Source organism: Microplitis demolitor, chromosome 4, assembly GCF_026212275.2.
Source record: "Microplitis demolitor isolate Queensland-Clemson2020A chromosome 4, iyMicDemo2.1a, whole genome shotgun sequence".
In the NCBI taxonomy this organism is placed as follows: domain Eukaryota; kingdom Metazoa; phylum Arthropoda; class Insecta; order Hymenoptera; family Braconidae; genus Microplitis; species Microplitis demolitor.
Window position 1 is genome coordinate 12,040,846 of NC_068548.1, and position 20,935 is coordinate 12,061,780.

Below are 20,935 nucleotides of genomic sequence, written 5' to 3' on the forward strand. Positions count from 1 at the left end.
TATTTCAAATTTTTTTTCTTTCTCGTAGCAGCAATAGTTTATGCTCATGAAATCATGACTACGCTGCAAATTCAAGCCCAAAATTTAAATATTTAAACCTTGATCAAGAATTTTGAACGTTTCCGAGTGCTATATGGATGTAAATATCTGTAACTTTTGAACAGATGAACCGATTTTGATTTTCAAGGTGATATTCCAAAAATAAACTTTTTTCAAAAATTTTTTTTTTTGGATAACTTTTTATGTGCTCGATGTATTGATTCCAAAATCAACTGGGCGCTGAAGCTTCATAAGCCGCGTCAAAAATGCCACCTCAAACATCAAAATCGGTTAATTCGTTCAAGAGAAACCGTTGTCGAAAGAATTTAAAAAAAAAAAAAAAATTTTTTAGTATTCTCGAAATTTTCCAAAAACGACTCAATAAATCAATTTCAAAATCTGATCAGTTGTAGAACTCTATTAATCGCGTCGATTGCCACCTTGACCGTCTTAATCGGTTTATTTTTTCGGGAGATATCGTTTGAGAAAAAATGTTAAAAAACGTTATTTTTCGAAAACAAAGGCATACAAAAGTATTTTCGAGCTCGAAGAACTCGGAAATGTATCTACAACAATTTTTCGAGCTCGAGGAGCTCGAAATATGCGGGAAGTTTTGGGGCTGGCCTGCAGGGTCAACCGACAGACCGATTTTTAACACCGGAACAGGTATCTATTATTTTTTTTCTACTCGTTCTAGTCTCTTAGAGATTTGTGTAGAATAACATATTTCAGTCGCAGCGAAATTATAAATGACCACCTGCGAAGAATTAAAAGTAGAAAAGTAAGTAACATTGAGACAATGTGAATTGTCTTCGTTGTCCTCAGCCTTGCGGTTCCCGATTTTCTCCGCCTCGTTGCCGTCTGAGTTTCGTACGTTATAGTGCCATGGTCGCATGACTCATTTCTCACGTCGACGCATGGCTGTAAGGGTAAAGTAGGGACAGAGTTCAGGGGTGAGTCCCAGGCCCTCAATTATCGGTCAATTATTTCATTAATTCTTATAAATCGTTATAATTATTATCAATCAAGTTTCAATAAAGTTATCATTGTTGTACGTTACCGGCGACTCTCTTGCGATATAAAATATTATAATATTAAGTAATAAATTCTATGTAATAACTGCGTCATTCCACGTGGAGAAATATTGTATACCCAGCATCTACGAGGACACTCTATTATATATTATTATTTGCGAAGCGTTTCTTGTAAGTTACTGAATTTTATTATAATTGGCAATAAAACTTGCATTTTTCTAATTAATTCCTTTCACTCTCTCTCTCACTCATATTATTTATTATCCTATAGTACTGGTAAGAAATATTAAATAGTCTATTAAAAATTTTATTAATTAAGTAAGAACTGATAAGTCAATCAACTATAAGAAATTTATTGATCGGTAATAAGCCGTGAGGTAAGTTAGTGTCACGATTGGAGATCGTGATGGGCGTAGGTACTATATTCGTATAAAGTATAGTGAATAAAAAGGTACTTACATTGATCAAGGACCGATCCTATGACCTGGGCTCACGTGACCAAATGCTCAGTTTATTCTATTTTATATTTAATTCGCGCCCACACAATATTGTTGGAGACAATATTGATAAAACCCAAAACGATTTCCAATTTATTATGTGACTGATCTAATTTCACAATCAAACGTCGAGCGGTAAACGTAAGATTGTGTACCCCCTACTGTGAACTATCGGTCTGAGCGGCTAGACAGGTAGTAAAATAAGGGATAAAGGAAGGTGGGTTGCCGAAAAGCCTCGTGAAGCTATTATCTCGTTGTTAAAGTAAAATTGTCTGATAAATAATGTTTTTCAAATGTTTTATGTTAACGAGTATTTATTTATTAAATGACTCAATATTCTCAAAATACAAAAGGGGTTACAAATGGCAATATTAAGAATAGTAAATATAAAAGCAAATGTTTCATGCATATGGGTTACAATTATTTCAGAGTATATAAAAATAAAAATACCAAACAATGGTTACAATATTCAAAAACTTACCCTAAACAGGTTTTGGTGAGGTGTCAAAACTGTCAGCAGTTACACAGGACACTTATTCACGACGCGTTCTCGCGGTCAATTAATGTGATTATTTATTTATTTAGTCTACCTTGTTGTATAAGCTTCAATGGTTATGCGTTTTTAAATCTCTGTAGGTTAAATTAAAATGAAGGTCTTCGCGCTTTTCGTGGTAAAATAATTTCAATGTATTCAAATTCTTCGCGTCTTCGCGGTAATATAAATTTATAAAATCTTCGCGTATTTTTCGCGGAAAAAATATTTCTAAATATTATTCAAATTCTTCGCCTTTTCGCGGTAAAATATTCTTTAAAATCTTCGCATTTATCGCGGTAAAATATTCTTTGATTCTCCACGTTTCTCGTGGTATATTTCAATATAAAAATAAAATGAATGAAATTAAATGGATTATAATAAGATGAAGATAATCAATGCTGTACCGGTGCTAAACGGTTGATATTAGTTCACGACTTACAACGATCAAGGACCAATCGTACGATCTGGGCTCACGTGATCGGATGCTATACGCTAATATCGCGTTGATTATGCTTCTGAAGCTAGTAGAAAATAATATACCGATTATACGAGTGCTTACGACGATCAAGGACCGATCCAATGATCTGGGCTCACGTGACCGAATGCTCAATCGGGATATCAATCCTCTAGCCACGAACACCGTCAAGTGTCCGGAGTTCGGTAAGGTTCAGAGTTTGATTCCCAAAAGAACTGATGAGCTAAAGTCCATGGTCTTTTTATATGATCCTCGCATATGAAAAGTGGTGGTAACCAGTTTCCCATACGAGAGGACTCGGACTCGCCCGAAAGTTCTAGGCCCATGCACACGTGTGATCCCTGGGAAACAGATTTTGACTATTAAAGTAGGCTGATGACCTGGCGCCACTCTGTCGCTGAGCATGCTCGTGTAGGAAACCATAAATTTGGAGGTTTCCATTAGCTTCCTCTAATTTCCAAGAATCACATGCAGGTGCGCATGAGTTGGGTGGTCTATAGGTTTAAGATGAAAAATCAAAGAAGACTACCGCTTCTATGCTTAGATTAGTTAAATGGGAACGGATACATAAATTTTAAAAGTACGTTAAGTAAAAATGATGAAATTTCCAGAAAGAGAAATATATAATACGCGTGGTCCATTAGTACAATACGACTTAATTGTAAAGCGTTGACAACGCTCAGGTAGGTATATTTGTCCGGTACGACTTCTGGCGTCAGTAAGTTGGCGTTATACATAAAAAGGTTTACGTACAGGAGGTTTTAGTGTGTACTTATCTTGGAAGAGAGAGAAAAAAAAAAAAATTAAAAATTTTTGAATGTAGCAGCCGTGACATTAGTGAATTTTAACATATGTTGCCGAGTTTGAATAAGTGCGGGTCTTTGCTTTGCAAGAACCTTAGCCCATTGCTCTGCCCGGTAAAATAAAAATTTTTTAGAGGCCAGCCTAAGCCAGAGTTTAACCCTCGAATTCTGGCGGCTGCTGGTAAAAATCGTGAAGATAAAAACGATTTGTCTCAACATATAGAAAAATAATATTATTATTATGTCTTCACTGCTAACAATATACGAGAGAATAATTTTCGATGAATTAAAACCAAAGCTAATGAAATATTGATGTTTTCTTGGAGGTCAATGTAGATGTTCTTGAGGAGTGTGTACCCCCCGAACTTGATTTTTCGGAAAAACCTCAAAAGACGTATTCTCTACTATTTTTTTTCCTCTTTCTATCACCGTTGGTAGTGTTGAAATCTATTGGATAGTTTTATTTTTTTTCAAAAGCTTTGTGATTTTCAACCTTTATAACTTTTGTTTTGCTAATTACTTTGTCATGCAACTAAAATCATTTCTTATAAATTTTTTCCAAAAAAATGATGACGTCGAATTTAATTATTCAAACTGCAAGTATGGGAAACTTGAAAAACACGTTATTGGAGTCTAAACTTTAAAGGGTAGTTGTACCCCCTAAGTATATTTTTTCCAGCTAAAAAAATACGTGTTCCTTTGACTTGGACGGAGTATAACGTCTCAGTCCCATCAACATCGAAGAGAGATGCTAATGATACCTTCCTTGTCAGTTGTGTGCTGCAGAGAAACCAGCCGTGTTTTGATTTTTATGTCTAGGCCTGTGAGATTAAATTGTTCAGGTATTGAGAAGAACAAAGTTTATAGTTAATAATAACTCCGAGATTCTTAGTAGACGTCGTTTCTCGCAAGCGTTGACTATTAAATTAATAAGTAGCAGAAAAACGATTATGAAAGCGCGAGAAAGACATGAACATCCATTTGTTATATTCAAGTTCAATTCCTTTAATAAACACTAGTCATATAGTATATTGGTGTCATATCGCAGAGTCCGAGAATCGTAAATGCTAGAAATTTCCCTGAAAATCTTTAAATTGTCGGCAGATAGAAGACGTACTCAGCTCAGATACTACACATGTTGTTGATAAAAATATGAACGAGAATGAAGCGTAGAGGGATCTCCAGAGGAAACAAAGTGCGCGTTGGAAATGCGACCAACACCTTGTAGCTGTAATGATCTACCTAAGAAATAACATCAAACACAGACGAACATTTGCACGCACACATACTTAAAGATTACATAGAAAATAAAATAGCTTCTTAGGAACTCAAATTATAACTTTTTTTTTTTTCAAAAATTTTCACGGCGAAAAGTGAAAAAAAAATTCCTCCCACTCAACTCTTTTTTGCTATCAAAATTTTTTGAGCTATCTCTTGTTCTATCTAACATCATTTTTTAGAATGTATTCATAAGATAATTTTTATTTCTTAGTGCCTGATTTACTTCTTTCCTTCATGGCTATTCGCTAGATGAAAAAATTTAACAGCGTGAAAATTTAAAATGGAATTCGAAATTTAAAAAAATTGTTACCATAGAACTCACCTCTAATTCTGATTTTTTAGTTTTCTTTGTGATATGATTGACTGGCCTTCTTGTTTGTTACTGCGTTCTTCCATCTCTGCATTCATCGAGTACATTGACACTCATCGAAGGCTATTATGAAAATAGATAGAAAAAGATAAATGTCATACATAGGAAATCCTTTACAAAATGAAAATGATTAATCAATCTTTATTGGCAAATATTGAAATCGTATTCCAAGGGTTCAATCATACAGTTTAAAAGTAATAAAATTTTCAGGCTTTGATATTAACATCTGTGTAAGTAAGCAAAAAAAACGTCCAACTTAGGGACGATGTGAATGGTTACAACATTATTACTTGCTTCTGAGCGATCCAACATGGATGACATCGAAAAATATATTTATGATGCTCTAAGAAAACATTATAACTTTATTGCTAACGGTTTTACTTAAAATCAACGTCTCGAATAATACACTACTTCTCATATTTTATTATTTCTGTTATAACTTGTATCTTTCTAATTAGTTATGAGAGTTAAATAAGTAAACAGAAAAAATTACGTTTCTTAATAAAAATAAATGTTTAATAGATTGAACTCGTCGTGATGTATTTGTCTTAATGAGTCGTTGATGTAACTTCTACCTTTCCTAACTCAACCAATGAATAAAAAAGTGATTAGCCAAGGTTCCCATGATAATTCACTAGTGTCCCTTCACCGATGGGATTAATAATAATTGTGAATTATTAAATATTTAAAATTAAAATCATGCATAACTTCTAAACCATTCACTATAGGGATAAATGATAATAACCTATCGATAGATAAAGAAAAATAGATTAATAATTACTAAACACTTATGTCTTAAACTTAATCAATAACCTGTTATTAACTCTTTAATATAAGCCCATCTAATAGCACAGGATTGCATCTCTTTCTTCCATCAATAGAACTCCTACAGCCTGCCTTCTCGCGTTCTCAAGGTTCTTCTTGTAACGTACCGCGTTACGTATCCCGTTATTTCTCTTTTTAACGCATACGAATATATCGATAAATTTTACTTTAAATAACTCGACAAATAATTAAAATAATGACAAACTACGCATATCATAATAATCCGATAAAATACCTTATCTAAACGAATCGACAATAATTTCAGATTACTCAATAATTATTCCATAAGAATTAAAATAGGTCTAACATTTAAACCAATCACGGTAGAAGGAAGTCAATATAATCAATCGAAAGATAATAACGAAAGGATCAATAATCAATAACCACCTATACCATAAATCTAATTAATGACCCGTAATTAACAAACTAACATAACTCCTATCTAATAACATAGGGTTGGATCTCTTTCTTCCACCCATAGGAACTACCATCGGTCTTTTTTTTGAGTCTTTGCCATTGTTCTAGAAGTTTCAACCCAAGATCGTCGAGTACGCCTTTTCTTACACCACACCCCGCAAGTATTCAACTCTGGTTAATAGCATTAGTTTTTGATAACAAAATTAAATCTAGGTCACTCGTGCTACCCCTCGCCTATGGTGGCACCTATACACCCCCCCCCCCCCCATGGGTCCTCTATGCTTATTAATTATCAAGCTCTTGATTACGTATAATCTTATTATTTTGAATATTAAAATTTTAAATTCTCTGTTCGAGTCATCAAAAAATAAATTCAGAATTTATACAATTTAAATAGAATTATATTAAATAAAAAAAATTTCGATTTTTAATTCTTTTATTCAATATTACAAATAATTTAAATAATTAAATTATTTCTATTGAATATTATCGCTATTTTAAACTTTATTATTTACATTTAAATAGTTTTCGTGATATTGAGAAGTATATCTAGACAGATTGTCAATTACCCAGTATAAGTAAACCCCTTTGCTCATTTACATCGATAATTCTCAACATTCAAGAATTGTAACCAACTCTCAAGCCACCTGACAACAATTTATTTCGAATCGAATTTCAACCAACAACAATCTGGTCTCCAGCTCAGCCAAATCTTGTATCCTGACAAATCATTATATTGAATACATCAACTGTAAGTTCAATTACTGTTCATTTATCTAGTGATGAGCCACATCCATCCACCTCGTACATCATATTTTCGTATATTGACATACCCGACACTAAATAACGAGGTTCCCACTACCCGAGTAAATGGCTTAAGTGATTTGACTCAAAATTAAAGGACTGAAAAACTTGTGTTCGTCATTCTGGACTTAACAGTAGTTCTAGTCGAAATTGCTGTTTATCTATATTATTTATATTATTTTACCAGATATAATTAATGCATTTTCAATAGATAATTGAATTTATTTATCCAAGTAATTCTTTACCCATACAAATTATTAGTGGAAAAATCGACTCATAACCGGGTACTCCTTAATTCTGTAGTCTCTTCAAAGAATCTTTCGAGGTCTTAATTTCGACACCGTAAACTTTTAAGCTATCATGCGCTAAAGAGAGTAAAGCTGCACGATCTCTCAGTATCATCTAGAGAGCGACAAAGTGCATCGACAGATTCTCGTAGCAGAATTAGAATTACCTTACCAACCCTCGTAGGAATAATCAAGTTTTTACACTATTCGAACCAGAAACTAGCCCATAAATCTTCAAACCTTACCACTTACAACTAAAGCACAAGCATTTATCATGTCGATGTTTCGAATTCACTACTATGTGTCTATATTTCTTTTTGTAAATAACGTGTTATGACAAAAATTCTGATTTATTGAGTATTAAAAACCAGTCCGACTTAATAAAGATCTTGTATAAGGATGCGTAAACAATTTTAAAATAAATTATTATTGTACATATTTGTACCATTTTTGGTTTAAGTAATAAGTGACTTATTGAAATTATTTATTTTTCCAATTTCTATTAATTCAAATTCATAATTATTTATTGAAAAATTTTTTGAAATGACACTTCTTCGTTTCCAGTCAACAACTGGATTATACTGGACATTTACTAGATTCGTATGATCCTCGAAGTGCGTTAAAGTTCAAGAAGATCGAAAAATTTTTTTTCTTAACTTAGTTTGATCGAAAATTTAATTCTCTACACCAAACGCCGTCATACTGATTCTCATACGATAAATAATTTCTAAAATAGTGGCAGTTTTAACATTTCACTATAAATTTATTTTGTATGGGTCTGATCGATTAATTTTTGATTTCGTAGGAAATGCTGTGCCCTACAAAAATGGGTCTCACATAAAATTATGGACTATCGATAATTTCTGATAATTGAAGTTTTGATGCAAAACTCGTCATTGTTTTCCACAACGTTGTTCTTTATGGGTGGAAAATATTCTATAGATATTTTAAATTGCAAGAAAATAATTTTTCTAAAATAAAGGTTTTTGCGTCAAGTTATGTAAGGTTAAAAATTTTTAGGATTGTCACAATTTCACTCTAAACAATTACCTTCCTTTCTATAAATATTTAATGGTGAAAAGATTTGAGTACTAATTTAAGTTTCCGCTACGATAATTACAAATTGTCAAAAATTGGAATGTTATTGTTTTCATCTCGATTTTCAAAAGTCGAGTTTTCATCAGATATTGACGTTTTGAGGACCTAGGAAGCATGACAGTAATTCAGGGAAGAGGAAATAAGAGGAAGAAATTGTTGTAGAGCGGATGAGTCCAATTGTCTTATCATTTGTTGCATCGGCTATCGCTGGACCCTCGTTAGAGTTGATCGCGGTAAATAATTGAATAGTAATTGAACCTGAGTAATTTTGTAATAATAAGTAGAATATATTTGGCAGACGTCCCAGAGTTTGATGCATATGTAAAGAGACGCGTCGAATAAATTCCATAGAGGATTAGACAGCGATAGCAAGTGTAGCTCCTTGTCTTATACTAGTATTTAACGTATTATATTGAAATTATATTTGAGTATTAAAAATATTATTTCTCAGGGTAAAATTCATTTTATAATTTAGTGGTATGCAACCCAGAATTGCCAAGCGTATATTGAGTACCCGAGTTTTCCTCTCCCCACAGTAAATAATATATCATAAAAAAAAAGATTAGTGTTTTTATTTGTATACAATTAATTTTTGAAGGTAAATTTATAATTTGCAATCTCAGTTCCCTAGTGGATACAATAATTTAATTAATTATTATTATTTAGCAATATTGAGCATATTTTAATTTGATGGAATTTATCTTAAAGAATTGATAATAGTATATTGATATTTGGTATTGCAATCATTCATTGTGTTTATAAATATATTTGAATTAAATTATTCAGGAAAAGGAATCCAGTGATAGCCAATATTTATTTGCTTATTTCCTGGATATATTTTAGTAATATCTATTCCTTATTATTTTATTCAGTATATTTATATGGTTGTCATTCCGCTTGGTGCATTAATTCTCGCTCGAGATTTTGTCTTGTGATTTCTCCTCTGATTTGTTATAATTTTTGTCCGTTTTGTAAAAACAGGCTGGCATCCTCGTGCACTAATCCAGCCTGAGAAGCTGGTCCAGGCACACCTTTATTTTATTCATTATTTTGAGTCCTATTTATTATTATTATTATTATTTATAATTTTTATGTCACGTGGTTGACCACATACAACTCCGGGTTTTGTTTCGCGTCTCGGTCGCGAAAATGAAAACGGTTGATGTATAACGTATTCTGTACTAAAATTCGCGACGGAGACGCGGATCAGTCCAGTAGATCGTATGCAGCTACCCACGTGTGAATAAAAAAAAATTAAACAATAAATAACTGTTGATGACAAGAATAAATACCGATATCAATTAATAAATAAAATAATAAATTTAAAGTAAAGTAAATGATCTTTAAAATAAATAATAGTTGTGCCCGAACCAGCTCCTCAGGCTGTGTGAAATGAGCGAATAAACTAATTGGATCTGGTTTAGGCGAGGTGAATTAAACAATTAAAAATTACACAGATTTTATCAATAAATAAATTATAGATTTATTTACACTTATTTACACTTAAAATTATGAGAACTTATATTGAAGCGAATGCGACTATATAATTAACACGCGATAGCGAATGCAACTCAGATAGTTTATTCACGTATAAATTGACACGTGGTCAGTAGCGGTTAACTCAACAATAATTAATTAACAATTAATTATTGGCGACAGAAAAGTTTATTTATTCTCAATAAATAGCAGCCTTGATATACTGTCTAAATATTGAGGATAATTCAGCGTAGCGGTTTTAGTTTAGTATCACACAAGAAATAATAAGCGAAGCGGTTCAAGCACGAGGTTGCAAGTAGCAAAGACACGTTGTAGAATCTCTGAGCGAAGCGGTTAGACAGATAGTTGTAGAATGAATAAAAATGGTAGCGTCGTTGAGTCGTCGAGAAGCTTGGTGTCGACGTGGCAGCCTTGCTGCATATAACGAATTTTCCTACTGGCTTAAAAGCGCGCCAAAAGGTAGCAGTTGATAGCGAGCTCTCTCATAGGCTGACCAATATAAAACGAATTTTGTGATTGGTCAGCTTGTAGCGGGTTCTCAGGACGTCTTGACACGATCCTGAGTTAGAAATTGTATGTGCCGGGCCCAAATAGCGAGTGACCCGGCACTATTCTGACCTTCAGTCAGTAGCGAGCTCGGCTTCTCCCGAACCGAGCGGAAATGCACGAAGCTTGATTTGAATTAATCAAGCTCGTGACTGAACAGGCTGCGTTAGTGCACGCAGGCGCCAGACCGTTTATCCAAAACGGACAAAATGATTGTTCAGGGGGAAATTCACGAGGAAAAAATCCGAGCAAGCAGTTTGAAACTAGGCGGATAAACACACGAGTGAAATTATAAGAATTAAATAAATAATGAGAAATTACCGATAAATAATAAGTAAGATTAAGAGAATGAAAATGAAGCGGTAGGACAAGATCCAAGGACGAAAATTTTATGATAAGCATAAAATTATGGAGTTATGTTTAATAAACTTGAAATACTGCAAATACTGTTATTTTTAATCGGACACCGTTTTTGAGAAGTTTTTAGGGAAGCAGCATCACTTTGATTTCTTAAAACACGTGTTTACCATTCACAGTCTATTTTTGGTAATTGGAACCCATCTAATTGAACACAAAATTAATGAATTGATATTGGAATTATTTTAGTGAAACTTGTTGACCGGACAACAAAACATTGATTTCTGCGATTGTTTTACGGAAAGCAATGTCATTTAAAGAGTTTGCGCAATAATAGTTTTTAGTCTCAGAACATTTTTTGATTACATTAATAATATAAAAAAAGTGTTTTTGTTATTTAATATAATGAATTGTATAATAAGCATGGAATCAATAATTGATATTTAATTAATTTTCTATTTTCTGAAAACAGATAATGCTAGTCTAACATCGACTTTGAAATCGTTTCTGAGAAACGGACGTCTCTATGACTTTATAGAATAGATATTTACGATTTGCGGTCAGTTTTAGGCAATCAGTATCCGGAAAATTGGTTTGAAGCTTGACTGATTTATATTTTAATTACTTTATTGAAAATAATAAACTGCTTAAAAAAACGTCTATCGTGTATTCTGTATATTTCAACAAAAGTAATGTTGGTTCAACATCGCTTTCGAAATCATTTCTGAAAAAAAACGTAGGCTTAATTTTATTAAACAGATAGTTGTGATTTGCGGTCAATTTAGACAATCAGTACCCAAATAATTGAAGTAAATGTTGACCAATAAATATTTTTAATATTCTGTTAAAAGTTTTTTAATGAAAAACAAAAAGTCTGTCATGTGATTATTTTAAGAAAAGCGATTTCGTTTTGAGACTTTGGGCAATATAGTTAGAGTCTGTGAGTTTACTGCAATGATTTCGTGGATTAAAATGAAAAAACTATTATTCAATATAATTGATTAAATTATAAGCGTAAAATGATCTATTTTTGTTGAGTTAACTTGGTATGTTTCAAAAACTATTATTTTTAGTCTGCCATCGTTTTCAAAATCGTCTTTAGAAAAACGATGTCGCTTGGGTGTCATACAGGATATAAAGGATATATTCACGATATGCTGTCTATTTCTCGAACAGTAGCCAAATAATTAACTTAAATTATAAACAATTCAGATTTCAATAAATTTTTCTAAAATTATTATCTTAAAAATGAAACGTCGCTTTCTGTAATCGTTTTACGAAAAGCGATCTCCTTTCAAGACTTTTTTGTGAGCTTGCTTTAAAAAAACTAATAATAAAAGATGATAAGTATGTCATTTAATACAATTTACTTAACTATAAGCGAGGAATCAACAATTTACGCTTAATGAATTCTGTATAGTTAAAAAAATGTAGCTAATTCTGGTCCAATATCGTTTTTGCAATCGTTTCTGAAATAATGACGTCGCCTTGAGTTTATAACGCAGAAATAAACGATTTGCTGTCAACTTGGCAATCGATACCTGAATAATTAAATTTAAAATCAATCAACTTATATTTTAATTATTTTGTTGATAATTATTGAATTATGAACATTATATCTCTCGTAAGATTGTTTTAAGAAAAGCGATGTCATTTGAAGACTTCGCGCAATATAGAGTGTCAGTCTGTAAGCTTGCTGCGTTGATTAAAGTGAAAAAAAAAAAAACAAAAAAAACGTTTATTTGATACAATTTATTAAATGAAAATCGTAAGATTATCTTTTTCTGTTGAATTAACTCGGTATGTTTCAAAAACCGTTGTTTTTAGTTCGACATTGTTTTCGAAATCGTCTTTAGTAAAACGATGTCGCTCCCTGGTGGATGCGAGCGACACCAAAACGTCGGTCGCTTTGTTCACGAAAGCGTCGAGGTTTTAATAAAAAACGACGATGATTTAAAATATAGATAAATAAGCTAAAGATAATGAAGAATGTAGGTGTACTGATTATAGGAATTTTTTTTGAGACGAGGAGAGGGATAAAGTTCATATATGAATGGGTTAACAGTAAATAAAAAAATAAAAACGATTAAACGAAATAAGTCGGACATATATTATACTAAGCGTGTAATATGTAGGATCGCATGACAGCTGACAAAGCCAATAGCGATATTATCGACACATAAGGGTACGACGATGAAATCAGAGATGGCGCAAGGACTACGGAATTTCAGTCAAGAAAATAAATATCAATTTAACATGATGTGCAGAGTTGTTGATCGATTGCGAGAAAAAAAGCGTCGTCGTTTTATTGTGGGCGTCGAAAATAATGACAAGTATGAAATATACGAATTTTTATTTCTGTAAAAATTTTGTTTTTTTTTTTTCCTCGTCAATAAATATGCAATCTGGTTTCGAAATAATACTTTCGAAAATTATATCGCAAGCGAGAAAAAAAACGTCGTCGCTATAATGTAGTGAGCGTCAAAAGAAACGTTGGCTCAACAATTTACTAATTTTTCATCGGTTTGATTTTTGTTTTATTACTTTTTTATTCTCTCGCTAATAAGTATGCAGTATGCGTTCAAAATACCTGCAATTGTCAGCACTACGGATGTCATTATATTGCGAAAATTCTAAAATACAAATTGTATCACGAGCGAGAAAAAAACGTCGTCGTTTTATTGTAAGCGTCGAAAAAAAACGTCAGCTGACACTTTTACTAATTTTTTAACTGTAAATTTCTGATTCATTCCTTTTATTTCCGCTAATAAATGTGCGATCTGCTTTCGAAATACCTGCAATTTTTGGAACTAGGGATATTATTATCTTGCGAAAATTTTAAAATCCTAATTGTTTTGCAAGCGAGAAAAAAACCGTCGTCGTTTTACTGTAAGCGTCAAAAAAAACGTCGGCCGACAATTTTACAAGTTTTTCCTTTGTTTAATTTTTGTTTTATTTTTGTTTTTTGCCCGTCAATAAATATACAATCTGCCTTCAAAATACCTGCAATTTTTGGCACTATGAATGCTATCATCTTGCCGGAATAGCTAAATCAAATTGTTTCGAAGGCAAGAAAAAAACGTCGTCGTTTTACTGTAAGCGTCGAAGAAAACGTCGGCCGACAATTTTACAAGTTTTTTCTTTGTTTAATTTTTTTTTTAATACTGTTTTTTACCCGCCAGTAAATGTGCAATCTGCCTTCAAAATACCTGCAAATTTGGCACTATGAATGCTATTATCTTGCCGGAATAGCAGAATCAAATTGTTTTGAAGGCAAGAAAAAAACGTCGTCGTTTTACTGTAAGCGTCGAAAAAAAACGTCGGCTGACACTTTCACTAATTTTTTAACTGTAAATTTCTGTTTCATTCCTTTTATTTCCGCTAATAAATGTGCGATCTGCTTTCGAAATACCTGCAATTTTTGGCACTATGAATGCTATCATCTTGCCGGAATAGCTAAATCAAATTGTATCGAAGGCGAGAAAAAACCGTCGTCGTTTTATTGCAAGCGTCGAAAAAAAACGTCGGCTGACACTTTTACTAATTTTTTAACTGTTAATTTCTGTTTCATTTCTTTTATTTCCGCTAATAAATGTGCGATCTGCTTTCGAAATACCTGCAATTTTTGGCACTACGAATATTATTATCTTGCGAAAATTTTAAAATCCTAATTGTTTTGCAAGCGCGAAAAAAAACGTCGTTGTTTTACTGTAAGCGTCGAGAAAAACGTCGGCCGGAAATTTTCCTAGTTTTTCCTTCGTTCAATTTTTTTTAATTACTGTTTTTTGCCCGCCAATATACATGCAATCTGCCTTTGAAATATCTGCAATTTTCGGCACGCCAATAAATATGCAATACTCTTTGAAGTACTTGCAATTTTAGACAATACAAATGTTATTATCATGTGGGAATTGCGAAATCAAATTGCATCTAAAGCAAGAGAAGAAACGTCGTCGTTTTATTGTAAGCGTCGAAAAAAACCTCGGCTGAAAATTTTACCAGTTTTTCATCTGTTGAATTTTTGTTGTATTACGTTTTTTTTCCTCGCCAATAGATACGCAATCTGCTTTCTAAATACCTGCAATTTTCGGTGCAACGGACGTTCTTTTTTTTTCGAATATTTAAAAAATGGAAGTGTATCAAAGGCGAGAAAATAAATGTCGTCGTTTTATTGTAAGCGTCGGAGAAAATGTTTGCTGAAACTCATTTAAACTATTTTCTCTGTCAAATTTTTGTATTATTACTTTCCTTTTTTCCTACCAATAAATTGATGTCAAATTTCGAAGGACGTGAAATTTTGCGTATAGAGGACTTAATCAATTCGAATCAATTACAAAATTAAATTGTATCGAGAGCAAGACAACAAATCATTGTCGTTTTCTAGTAGAGAAAAAACGTCAGATAAAAATTATGTTAGTGTTTGTTCTGTTGAATTTTTGTTTTATTACTTTTTTTCATCCTCACCAATCAATATGCAATCTAGTTTCAAAATATCCGGAATTTTTGGCACTTTAATGTTATAATCTTGCAGAAATTGCACAATCGAAATTGTTTCGAGAGCGAGAAAGAAAGCATCGTCGTTGTATTGTAAGCGTCAAAAAATACGTCGGCTGAAAATTTTGCTAGTTTTTCATCTGTTATATTTCTGTTCTATTTCTTTTTTTTTGCTCGCCAATAAATATGTTATCTATTTTCGAAATACGCGGAATTTTCGTTATCATGGACTTCTGTATACAAAAGCAATGTATGGTTTAATCATACAAAGTCATTTATGTTTGCAACAAAAAAACTATGTTATAAATTGTATTCCTGACTCGAGTTTTTTCCTGATTTGCCTGAAGTACTATAAGGACTTTTTTAGGTTAATATAACGTTTGCCTTATTAAAGCACACGTGACGAGTTTCTGATCAGGACCTCGTCAGGATATCCTTAATAAAAAAAAAAACTCGTTTGATATCGGGTCGACCTGACAAGTTTTTTGTCAGGACTTTTTCAGGATGTCCTTATTTTAAAAAATCGGTCTGTCAGTTGACCATGCAGGCCAGCCCCAAATCTTCCTACTGTTTTCGAGCTCCTCGAGCTCAAAATTATTGGGGAGAATACATTTTCGAGCTCTTCGAGCTCGAAAATACTTTTGTATGCCTTTGTTTTTGAAAAATCACGTTTTTTACCATTTCTTCTACAACGATATCTCTCGAACGAATTCACCGATTGAGATGGTTGAGGTAGCAATCGACGCGTTTTATTGAGTTCTAGAGTTGATTGAATTTGAAAATTGATATAACGAGATATTTTTGAAAAATCTCAAAAAAACTAAAAAAAAAATTTTTTTAATTTTTTCGTTAACGGTTTCTCTTGACCGAATGATCGACTTCGATGAGGTGACATTCGACGCGGCTTACAAAGTTTTAGATGATGTTTAAAGCTGATTAGATTTTGGAATCAGTCCATTGAGCGGATTAAAAGTTATTCCGAATAAACATTTAAAAAAAAAATTTATTTTTGAAGTATCTTCGAACGTACATTACCAATTTAGTTCAAATTTTCAGTGTTTATTGTATTTAACAAGCTGCGTCGAACGACACCCCGACGATCAAAATCGGTTCATCCGTTTAAGAGTTACCGAATATTTACATACCCACGTACATACATACATACTTACACTCAGACTTCATCTTGGATTTAGCCAGAATAGCTTCCTAGAACCTCAAAACGTCGACATCTGTTGGAATTTTGATTTTCGCAAATCGGGGCGAAAACAATATTTTCCCGAATTTTTAGAAAATCATCGATTTTCTTAGCGGGCCCCCGAGTCAAAATTAAAACAGTAGTTTGAGCCTCCAAAGCCTCAGTTCTTTTGATGTTGGACTTGCCGCTGAATGTAATGTTATTTAAGTCTTCGATGTCCTAAGAGTAGCGTATGGTGGAGTAAATCACCGTTTTAAAATGGTATTTTAACCCTCCATGGCCTACCATATATTTTAAAATACTATTCAATTCCGCAATACCCTAAACGAAGCGCATAGAGGACTTAATCACCTTTTTAAAAAGATGTTTTAACCCTCCAAGGCCTACCATACTTTTAATCTGTAACTTCGAATGAGCTCAATTCTTTAGCATGATATTATTGTTATAATAATCGCTGTATTCAAAGTAGATAAAGATATTTAACTGATCGTGAGCGTCCGAGTCGCAGTGCGGCAGTAGTTGTGCTTCATATTTCGTAGGTCTTGGTTTCGAATCCCGGCAGCAGCAGATTATTTTTCAGCAGTTTTTTTCAATTTCTTTGACAGTTTCCGTTATTCAATACATTATTCGTATTTATTGTTCATATAAAATAATTAATTAATCATATACTAATAAGTCAAAGGCTCTAATTATTCAATTCAAATTTCGAATGACAGTACTAGTCGATTCCGAACGCTTACTTGTATAACTTTAGCTACTATTGTTAATATTTAAAATTTTATTATTTTTTAACTCACAACAAAACATTTATTACTGAGACATTACTTTTTGAATTTTTAAATTTCAAATTTTTTTCGATCATAGTGGTCATTTATAATTAGTGGCCCCCTTCTGTTTCTTCACCAATTGTACGCGATCCGATGAGAGTCTTTCTCAATCTATAAATTTAGGCTCTGGAGGCTTATTTTACCTTTTTAAAAAGATGATTTGAACCTAAACTTGATAAAAGCAGACAAAGTTACCACGTTTAGGTTCAAATTACCTTTTTAATGCATGGATCTTCATATTCTAAAAAGATGATTTGAACTTCCTTACCCTTATGTAAGATTTTGAGGTTCAAATCACCTTTTTAATTTTGACTCGGGGGAAGTTAAAAAAGTTACTCAATTCCTTCAAATATTTTATTTACAGGCTAAAATTTAAACAAAGTACAAACGAATATTATAGAAAAATCACAGCATCCATTGCAGCACGGATTTTTTACTTTTCCATCAGTTATTCTTTGCCATCATAATGAATATAATACTTACACTTACAAGATCACATATGTATGTCAGCGCAGTGGATAGCATCAAGGACTTTGAATTGGAAGGACGCAGATTTGAGCCTAGAACTCATTCGGGATTTTTCATCAATAAAAAATATGTTTTCTTAATCTAATTAATCCTCTTAATACAATATCGATCGAATTCAAATTCTCTTTTTTTCTTTCGCAATTTAATATATTTTTTTAAATAATTACTAACAAGACAACCCTGATAAGAATTTGATCAGAATATCCTGGTAAGGGCCCGATTACTTATACGGACTCGTATATGATGAATACTATATTTTTTAATATAAAAAATAATATATCAAAAATTATAGTTAAATTGGCTATATGTATTTTCTGATATTTATCATATATTTGACCATACATGTTATTTTTATACGGGCTCAATTATTTCGGGAAAATTGCTAAATCAAATTGTATTGAGAGCGAGACAAAAAAACGTTGTTGTTTTATTGTAAACGTCGAAATAAACGTCGGCTAAAAATTATACTAGTTTATCGTCTGTTCAATTTTTGTTTTTTTACTTTTTTTTCTCTCGCCAATAAATATGCAATCTATTTTCGAAATACCCGGAATTTTCGGCACCTCGGACATTATTAATTTGAAAAAACTGCGAAATCAAATTGTGTCGAGAGCGTAACTGAAAAACGTCATCTTCTAGTAGACTCATAAAAAAGAACATGAGAAATTATGCGAATTTTCTGTTTGTAAATTTCGTATTTTTTCACACTAGCTTCTCCGTTCCTATAAATTTCTTCACCAAGCTTCAGAGAAAGCGGTGAAGTTTTATTCTAAGCGTCGAAAAAAAGCCGAGTAAAAATTATACGAATTACTATCTGGTAAATTTGTTTTTTTTTTTTTTTCTTTTTCTTGTCCTCGTCTATTACTATGCACTCAACCTTACAAATACGTAGAATTCCCTGTATCACGAAAGTAAATGAATTGAAAAATAACTAAACCTTACAGACATAAATTTTCAAAAACATTTCCGAAGAAATGTTAGAGTTTGTTACAAAAAGCGGTGAGGTTTTGTTGTAAGCGACTGAAGAAACGTTGGCTAATATTTATATAAATAGTTTATCTATTAAATTTTCTTATGTCTTTGCACATTTCAACATTTACTAAGATTTAGAAATACGCAAAATTTTGATATTATGGACATAAACTAATCGAAGGATTGCAAAATTTCACTGTATTGGGAATAAGACAAAGCAAGGTGACGTTTTAAGTTAAGCGTCGAGAAAAAAAGTCCGGTAATCATTATACACTGTAAAAAATTCCCAATAATTTTTACTATGGGTGCATAGTAACACCGGACTATAAGTATGCGCATAGTAAATGTATGCGCAGACTACACGATTGTGGCCTATGTGCATACGTTTACTATGGGCCACTTGTAAATTTTGAATCAGTTTTTTTTCATTTATTGTCATGCAAATTGATAGTGAAAAATTCGAGAAGCTTTATTTTTAATATTCAAGGGTCGCTCGAAAACGTTCAAAAGACAGCACTCTTGCAAAACAATTAGGATTTTAAAATTTTCGCAAGATAATAATATTCGTAGTGCCAAAAATTGCAGGTATTTCGAAAGCAGATCGCACATTTATTAGCGGAAATAAAAAAAATGAAACACAAATTAACAGTTAAAAAATTAGTGAAAGTGTCAGCCGACGTTTTTTTTCGACGCTTGCAATAAAACGACGACGTTTTTTTCTTGCCTTCGAAACAATTTGATTTAGCTATTCCGGCAAGATGATAGCATTCATAGTGCCAAAAATTGCAGGTATTTTGAAGGCAGATTGCACATTTACTGGCAGGTAAAAAACAGTAATAAAAAAAAAAATTAAACAAAGAAAAAACTTGTAAAATTGTCGGCCGACGTTTTTTTCGACGCTTACAGTAAAACGACGACGTTTTTTTCTTGCCTTCGAAACAATTTGATTCTGCTATTCCGGCTAGATAATAGCATTCATAGTGCCAAAAATTGCAGGTATTTTGAAGGCAGATTGCATATTTATTGACGGGCAAAAAACAAAAAGAAAACAAAAATTAAACAAAGGAAAAACTTGTAAAATTGTCGGCCGACGTTTTTTTCGACACTTACAGTAAAACAACGACGTTTTTTTCTTGCCTCCGAAACAATTTGATTCTGCTATTCCGGCAAGATAATAGCATTTATAGTGCCAAAAATTGCAGGTATTTTGAAGGCAGATTGCATATTTATTGACGGGCAAAAAACAAAAAAAAAAAAAAATTAAACAAAGAAAAAACTTGTAAAATTGTCGGCCGACGTTTTTTTCGACGCTTACAGTAAAACGACGACGTTTTTTTTCTCGCTTGCAAAACAATTAGGATTTTAAAATTTTCGCAAGATAATAATATCCGTAGTTCCAAAAATTGCAGGTATTTCGAAAACAGATCGCACATTTATTAGCGGAAATAAAACGAATGCAACAGAAATTAACAGCAAAAAAGCTATTGAAAGTGTCAGACGACGTTTTTTTTCGACGCTTACAATAAAACGACGACGTTTTGTTCTTCCCCTCGAAACAATTTGATTTCGCTATTTCAGCTAGATAATAACATTCATAGTGCCAAAAATTGCAGTTATTTTGAAGGCAGATTGCATATTTATTGACGGGCAAAAATCAAAAAGAAAACAAAAATTAAACCAAGGAAAAACTTGGTAAATTGTCAGCCGACGTTTTTTTTCGACGCTTGCAATAAAACGACGATGTTTTTTTCTTGCATTCGAAACAATTTGATTTAGCTATTTCAGCTAGATAATAGCATTCATAGTGCCAAAAATTGCAGGTATTTCGAAAGCAGATCGCACATTTATTAGCGGAAATAAAAGGAATGAAACAGAAATTAACAGTTAAAAAATTAGTAAAAGTGTCAGCCGACGTTTTTTTTCGACGCTTGCAATAAAACGACGACGGTTTTTTCTCGCCTTCGATACAATCTGATTTAGCTATTCCGGCAAGATGATAGCATTCATAGTGCCAAAAATTGCAGGTATTTTGAAGGCAGATTGCATATTTATTG

At 32.5% G+C, this 20,935-nt stretch overlaps 1 protein-coding gene across 1 annotated transcript in view; it reads right to left on the minus strand.

Annotated features, from left to right (window-relative positions):
- The window catches only part of LOC103578665 (synaptotagmin-7), a 926,763-nt gene that overhangs the window by 847,865 nt on the left and 57,963 nt on the right, over nucleotides 1-20,935 (minus strand). The window contains exon 2 of the mRNA XM_053738534.1: nucleotides 4,987-5,097. The gene's annotated coding sequence lies outside the window, so the exon portion shown is untranslated. The remainder of the gene's footprint in view (nucleotides 1-4,986; nucleotides 5,098-20,935) is intronic.